Source organism: Benincasa hispida, chromosome 1, assembly GCF_027475165.1.
Source record: "Benincasa hispida cultivar pf3 chromosome 1, pf3_genome.v1.1, whole genome shotgun sequence".
Taxonomy (NCBI): Eukaryota; Viridiplantae; Streptophyta; class Magnoliopsida; order Cucurbitales; family Cucurbitaceae; genus Benincasa; species Benincasa hispida.
Window position 1 is genome coordinate 79,504,475 of NC_143478.1, and position 7,543 is coordinate 79,512,017.

At 28.9% G+C, this 7,543-nt stretch overlaps 1 long non-coding RNA gene across 1 annotated transcript; it reads left to right on the forward strand.

The window, feature by feature from the left end:
- The first annotated feature begins 4,810 nt into the window (after nt 1-4,810).
- LOC150038751 (uncharacterized) lies at nt 4,811-6,766 on the forward strand. The gene is made up of 2 exons (XR_016526097.1): nt 4,811-4,861; nt 6,134-6,766. It is a non-coding gene; the product is annotated as an uncharacterized LOC150038751 (long non-coding RNA).
- Nucleotides 6,767-7,543: the final 777 nt, after the last annotated feature.

Genomic DNA, 7,543 nt, shown 5'->3' on the forward strand with positions numbered 1-7,543 from the left:
CTATATTGCTCTTTGTCTATGTGGATGATGTAATAATTACAGGGAACAAAAACCACTTGATCTCTCGGTTAGTGGCCACTTTGGATAACATGTTTGCTCTCAAAGACCTAGGAAAGTTGAATTACTTATTAGATATCCAAGTTCAATATCTGGAGCATGGGTTTATATTGAATCAGTTAAAATATGTTGATGATCTATTACAAAGGATTGGCTTTTCAGATCTGAAACCTGTAGCCTCACCTAGCTACTTACGAAAACATCTATCTATCAATGATGGAGTTCCTCTTGCTGATCCATTCTTGTACAAAAGTACAATCGGAGCACTCCAGTACCTAACCAACACTCGTCCAGATAGCACTTATATGGTGAATCATCTCAGTCAATTTCTCAAAGCTCTCACAGATGCTCACTGGCAAGCAACAAAAGAGTTCTTCGATACATTAGTGGCACCAAGAACTATGGCCTACTGTTTCAACCGAGCCATTCAGTTAAAGTATCAGCAGATGCAGATTGGGTAGCAAACATTTATGATAGAAAGTCAGTATCTGCATACTGTGTATTTGTTGATGGCAATCTTGTCTCCTGGTCCTCAAAGAAACAAACAGTAATAGCTCGATCAAGTACTGAGTCAGAGTATCGAGCCCTTGCCCACACGGCTTCAGAAATTGTTTGGTTTCATCAACTACTAAGCGAAATCCAACAGTCTCATTCAGCCAAACCAATAATCTGGTGTGACAATGTGAGTGCAGGGGCCTTAGCCAACAACCTGGTTTTCCATGCTTGGACCAAACACATTGAAATTGATGTTCACATTGTCAGAGACCTAGTCTATAAAGGGAAACTTGAAATCCGATATGTTCCTTCATCGGATCAGCTAGCTGACTACCTCACAAAACTATTGACACACTCTCAATTCTTTAACTTACAGTCCAGACTTGGGATAGTTGAACTCCCCACAAGGTTGAGGGGGGATGTTAGAGAAAATACTACAACAGCGACCAAGGAGGAGTCAAGAAGACACATCAGTTGAATATTGCCTTGTCACTGTGGAGAGTCATGAAGAATTATTCCTTTAGTACTCCAGATTTCTATTAGGATTGGGTGATAACAAACAAATATTCTTTCTTCATGTATTGAACCATGAGCCCTCATTTCATTAGTTGTTTGGTATATAATTTTTTAATTCTTTGAATTCCTAAAATAGGGAACAGTGTATACATCGGGCATGCTGCCCCTTTTTCAATTTATGAAATGAATACGTAGAGGCAAATTTGAAAATCTCTCTCCATCGTGTACAACGATAAGCTAAACGACTGAATACATCATTCATCATTTAGCGCTAAGTGTCCATGTACAACGAAAAGGAAGACGATAGCCTCCATCGTGTAGCACCCAAATCCTATCGCATACAATGAAAAGGTAAACGATAGCTTCTATGTGTAGCGCCCGCATCCTGTCATATACAACGATAAAGTAAACGATAACTTATTTTACTATCACATAATCTCTGAGGCTCCATCGTGTAGTACGACAAGGTAAACAATAAGGTTTTTCTTTACATCGTTTAACCACCCGACTCTACACAACGAATAGGTAAACAAATTTTCCAACAAAAAAAAAAAAAAACTATATTTTTCAAAACAACTTTATATGTTTATAATGTCTTTTTGGAAAAAGAGAGAGAAGATGTTAGAAAAATTGTAATGGATGGCAAAATAGATTAGGTATTTTGCAAACATGTCTTTTAGGTTTATGATTTTTCATATATAGCAAAATACGTATTCTTCATTTTTCTCCTAATTCGTGCTTCATCTTTTCCATACGTATTCTTCTTTGCGCACACTGCACTCATTCGCGCAGAGTAATAACGATTTCAATAATCGAAATGGAATCCCTTAAATACGAGGAAGAAGCATATCGAAATCGACGGCGATGATCCAAGATAGAAGAAATTGAAAGTAAACAAATTTAGGCACTGTGAATTTTCTCTGTTTGAGTTTATTGAAAATGCATTGTGAATTTGTTGAAAAGGCACTTTAAATTTGGTTCATCATCTCTATTTTTTTTTAATATTTGTTCTCTGTGAATTTTGTTGAAGGTCAAAATGCAACCTATGCAATCCACCGGTAGTTGGTCATTATCTCTTTTTGTTTTGCAATATGTTTGATATATAAATCATGAAAATGTTCATATTTTTATATATTTTAATTAAATGAAATATAATTTAATTTTTCTTTGTTTTTAGTTATTTTTTTATTGAGCTTCTAACTGTTCTTACCTCTATGTTTCAAGGTTATTTCTTCAATCGAGGAAAATCAAATGGATAAGCGAAACAAACATTGATCTAACGTATGAATTGAATTGATTGTGCCAAAAATCCTAAATTTAAGAAAACAACTAAATCGTAATCCATTAGCAATCATACGGTACTTAATATCAAAGAACAATCAGATGGTAATCACAAACTACTTCGTATCAAGTAACCATACCAGAAAGCACAAATTACTTAGTATCAAATAGCAATCGGATAGCAATCATAAAGTACTCAGTATCAAATTGTAATTAGATAGCAATCAAATAGCAATCAGTATCATTAATTGCTATTTGATTTTTGTAATCAGAAACCAATCAAGTAACAATTAGTATCATTGACAATTTGATAATCATTATCATATAGCAATATGTATAATTGACAACCAGTATTAGATAGCAATCAGACAACAATCAAATAGCAATTGATATCATTGATAATAAAAAAAACATTCAATATGAAATAGCAATCAAACAACCATTAGATAGCAAATCAGTATAAGATAGCAATTAGATAACAATCAGTATCAAATAGCAATCAAACAGTAATTAGACAACAATCGATATCGTTGATAATTAGTATATCATATAGCAATTAGATAACATCATATAACAATAAATATTAAATGAAAATAAGATTGCAATCACATAACAATCACATAGAAATCAGATAGCAATCAAATTTTAGACCAAAGTCGGTAAATCATGGCCGCATGGTGGGATTTACCTATGTTTGCAAAAAAATATAAACTAGGGATACACTCCAAATTTTCAATTTATATTTTCATTAAAGTTGCAATTGCGCCCAAGATCTTAATCAAGTGAGGACGACAACAACAATAACATGCTATTGATTTGATATGCATGTTATACATATTTTGGCTAATTATGTTGACACACATAGACAAATTATAATGGTAGTATCACTTCATATAATAAGAACTAAGTAAAAGATAATAGAAATTTAGGAATGAAACTAAAACTTTTTTAAAGTTTGGAGACAAAAAAAAATATATATTATCACAAATAAATTTCCAAATTTTCGGTCACTTTCATTTATTTAAGACATGTCTGACTGGCCGTTTAAAAGTTTTGAAACTTATATAGTATGCATTTTAATTAGTAGCTTATATAGCATTTGTTTCAATTAGTTGGAATCACACTAAACGTGAGAAGGAAAGATGGTAGTTTCCTTAAAATTTTCTTAAAATATGGTATGTTGGACTTCTCATTTATACATTTACAATCTAAATTTCTAAAAAAAACAATTGACAGAATAGCAGGTAATTGATATTTGAGTTTGCATAATCTAAGTTGAATTAGATGCCTAGATTTAGGTCAATCATAAGATTAACAATCACATAAACTAAACAAACAAAATCTATATATCATACGCATATTCGAAATGTATTTAAGTTAAAGTTAGCATTCATTTTAATTAAAGTAAAATCATCATTTATATACATATTTAGAATATTACATCACATATAGCGTGAAAGGATTTCAACCTATAATTTTTTTGGAGGAAGTAAAATATGACTTTATGTAACAACTCAAGTTGTATACAAACATTATAGGAAATTAAATAATAAATGTTAATTAAAATTCAAGATTAAATCTAGTTATTAGTAAACAAATTCTAAGTTTAAGCCACTAATTTTAAAATTTGGCTTATAAATCTTATTGGTCATTAAATAAATAACAAATATAATATTGATTTGAATATTAAGAAAATAACCAAGGAAAAAAAACTATAAAATAAAATAATGACAATATAAGGACATTTTGAAGAAAATGAAAATAATAATAATAATAATAATAATAATAATAATAATAATAATAATAATAAAATAATATGTAGAAGGTTTAAGATAATAATGATAAATTTTGTTTTAAAAAAAGGAGATAAATATAAAAGAAGATAAATATAAAGAAAAGAAAAAAAAGAAAAAAAAAAGAGAAGAAGATAAATATAAAAGAAGATAGACGTTAAGAAAAATATAAATATAAAAGAAAGAAAGAAAAAGATAAATATAAAAGAAGATAAAAATAAATAAATATAAAAGAAGATAAATATTAAAAAAAAAAAAAAAGAGAAACGATAAATATAAAAGAAAATAAATATTAAAAAAACGAAAAAGATAAATATGAAAAAATAAACATGAAAAAAAGAAGGAGATAAATATTAAAAAAAAAAGAGATAAATATATAAATATAAAAAAAGATAAATATAAAAAATTAAACATTAAAAAAAAAAGAAGAAAATGTAAATACAAAAGAAGATAAACATAAAAAAGATTAATGTAAAAGAAAATAAATTAAAAATAAATAAATATAAAAGAAGATAAATAAATATAAATATAAAAGAGAAGATAAATATATATAAAAAAAAGAGATAAACATAAACAAAAACAAAAAAGAAAGAAAAGAAATGGAGCTCGGTTAAAACTTCCCTATAAATGGGGAAGTGGTTCACTTTGTCAGAAAATAAAAAAAAAATCAAGAGCATTTCAAGACCAAACCATAAGGAATAATTAGGATTGCAGTCAAGGTAAGTAATTTAGGAATAAAATTAAAACTTTTTTAAAGTTTGGAGACGAAATGAATATATATATTATCATAGATACACTTTCAAATTTTCAACCAGTTTTCATTTATTTAAGACATGTCTGACTAACTACTGTTCAGAAGTTTGAAGCTTATATGGTATGCATTTCAATTAATAGCTTATATGGTATGTGTTTCAATTAGTTTGAATCACACCAAACTCGAGCAGGGAACGATCGTAACTTTTCTACAGTTTCCTTAAAATGTTATATATTGAACATCTCATTTATACATTTACAATGTAAACTTTTTTTAAAAAAAAAAAATAATTGACAGAATAGTAGGTTATTGAGATTTGAGTTTACTTAATCTAAGTTGAATTAGATGTCTAGATTTAGGTCAACCTTAAGATTATAAATCATATAAACTAAACAAACAAAATTCATATATTATACACATATTCAAGGTGTATTTCAATTAAAGTTAGCATTCATTTTATTTAAAATAAAATTATCATTCACATACATATTTAGAATATTACATTACATATAACATTAAAGGATTTCAACCTTCAATTTTTTTTAGGGGAAGTAAAATATGATTTTAATTATTAAATCGTGTTAATTAAGGCATGTTTGGGAGTGATTTTAAAATGGATAAATCCCTTTTGCCATTATCAAAATCACCCATAAATTGCTTTTAATAATTGAAAATCAATTTTAATAGTATGAGAAACGTGTCTAAAAGTATAAAATTAAACATAGAATTGATTTTGAGTGATTGAAGACTTTTTGAAATAATTTTAAACATAACAAAAGTAATTTTAATTATATCAAATGTAATAACGTTTACTAAGAAAAAAAAGGACAATTCTCTGCCTATTTTTTATTTTATAAGCCCTTCAAATCACTGACTTAGTGGTTGAGTTTATAATATCTTAACTAAATGAATTTGGAAGAAGACAATAATCTGTGTCTATCTATAAAGATTTAAACTCTCTAATCTTAAAAAATCAGAGGATATGTCAATTATCCTTGAACTATATTTTACTTTGTCAACCATTCTTTTTTATTGTTCTTAGTACAACAAGATTAAAAAGAATCCGAACCACAAATTTCTTGATAGCTAACATGTTTTTATGCCAATTGAACTATATTGATTTTGACATATATATTTGGTTGGAAGTAAAATAAAGGGATACACTCAATCCACAACATCAAATTAAAAACAAAGAAAAAAAAAGTAGGAAAAATGCTTATGATTTTTCACATTATAGAAAGTGGAAGGTGGAGTGGATTTATTCAATGAATACCGAGAAGAAAAAAAAAGAAAGGAAAAGAGAAGCAAAAGCGGTTTGTAGAGTAGAGCTCTCTCTGAAAGACGATTCTGTAACGGCAACCAAAGGAAGGAAGAAAGTGGAGGGCGGTCGAGCGTTACAGTTTTGCACTTACTCAACGGACAACACTTGTACGTCTTCTTCTTCTTCGTCGCCTTCTACCTGGGAAATCCTTTAAATCCCCCATCAATCTTCATTCTGCTTCAAATCAAACCATTTGATTAGGCCTTCTTGTTTGGACTTTTGACCTCTAAATATAAGCCACTTTTGATTGATCCTTTCTTGAAATTACAGGCAGAACAGGACTCAGATGAAGTTTATACAAAGATAACTTTAATTCCAGAAGCAAATGTAAGAACTCCTTCTTGGCAACCCAGGGGTTATGGTCCTGACTGAATCTCTGTACCTTGACCTCTAAATATAAACTCGCTTTGTTGTCTATTATAAGCCAATGCGATGTGATTTTATTTTTGTTCTATGTACTTAAATGATGTTGATCCTTCCAAGTTATTCAATTAAGATGTTCATCTTGCCCGTTTATTTCTGTTGGGAATGTTATATGTACTTTTAAAATGTTTATTTTGGTCTTTATACCTTCAATTTTGGTTTATTTTCGTCCTTATACTTTCAAAATGTTCATTTTAGTCTTATTTTAGTCTTCGTATGTATATATATTATGCGGAGGAGTAATATGACGTGGCCTAAAAGAGGACTCATTAATTTTTGTTATGGCTGGTTTATTAAAGTTTAATGGTTCAATCCAATTAGCTAGGTTCTTTTTTTGTTAAGATGCCATTAGTATTTTACTTTTAAAACTTTGAATGAGTCATTTAGATTTTTTTTTATTAACCTTATTTGGATGAACAAATTATGCATGGGTGATAATATAAAAACATATGTATTATCATTCTACTAGTAGTTTGAGGTATTTAAAAATTGAATTTAATATCACAAATAAACTGAAAAAAAAGTAAAAGACAAATTGGAACCCTATTTTTCAACGATGGACATGTGGCATTGATGTTGGGAGTGCAAAACAATTAAAAACCCAACTGGAGGAGATCTCTCGACGATGTCAAAGCAGTCGTCGGGAGATCAATATATTCTTGACAGCGTATGTATACATCGGGAGTATTAGTACTCCTGACAACATAATATATCCGTCAGGATTATAATGATCTTCCGATGGACATCTTTTTCTTGTAGTGATACTTTCAAAAATTGACCATTTTAGTCCTTGTATTTTCAAAAAATGATCATTTTACTCCCTTAAAAGTGAAGTAAAAATGAAAATGAAATGACCAAAATGGTCACTTTTTAAGTTACTTGACCAAGATGAATAATTCGAAA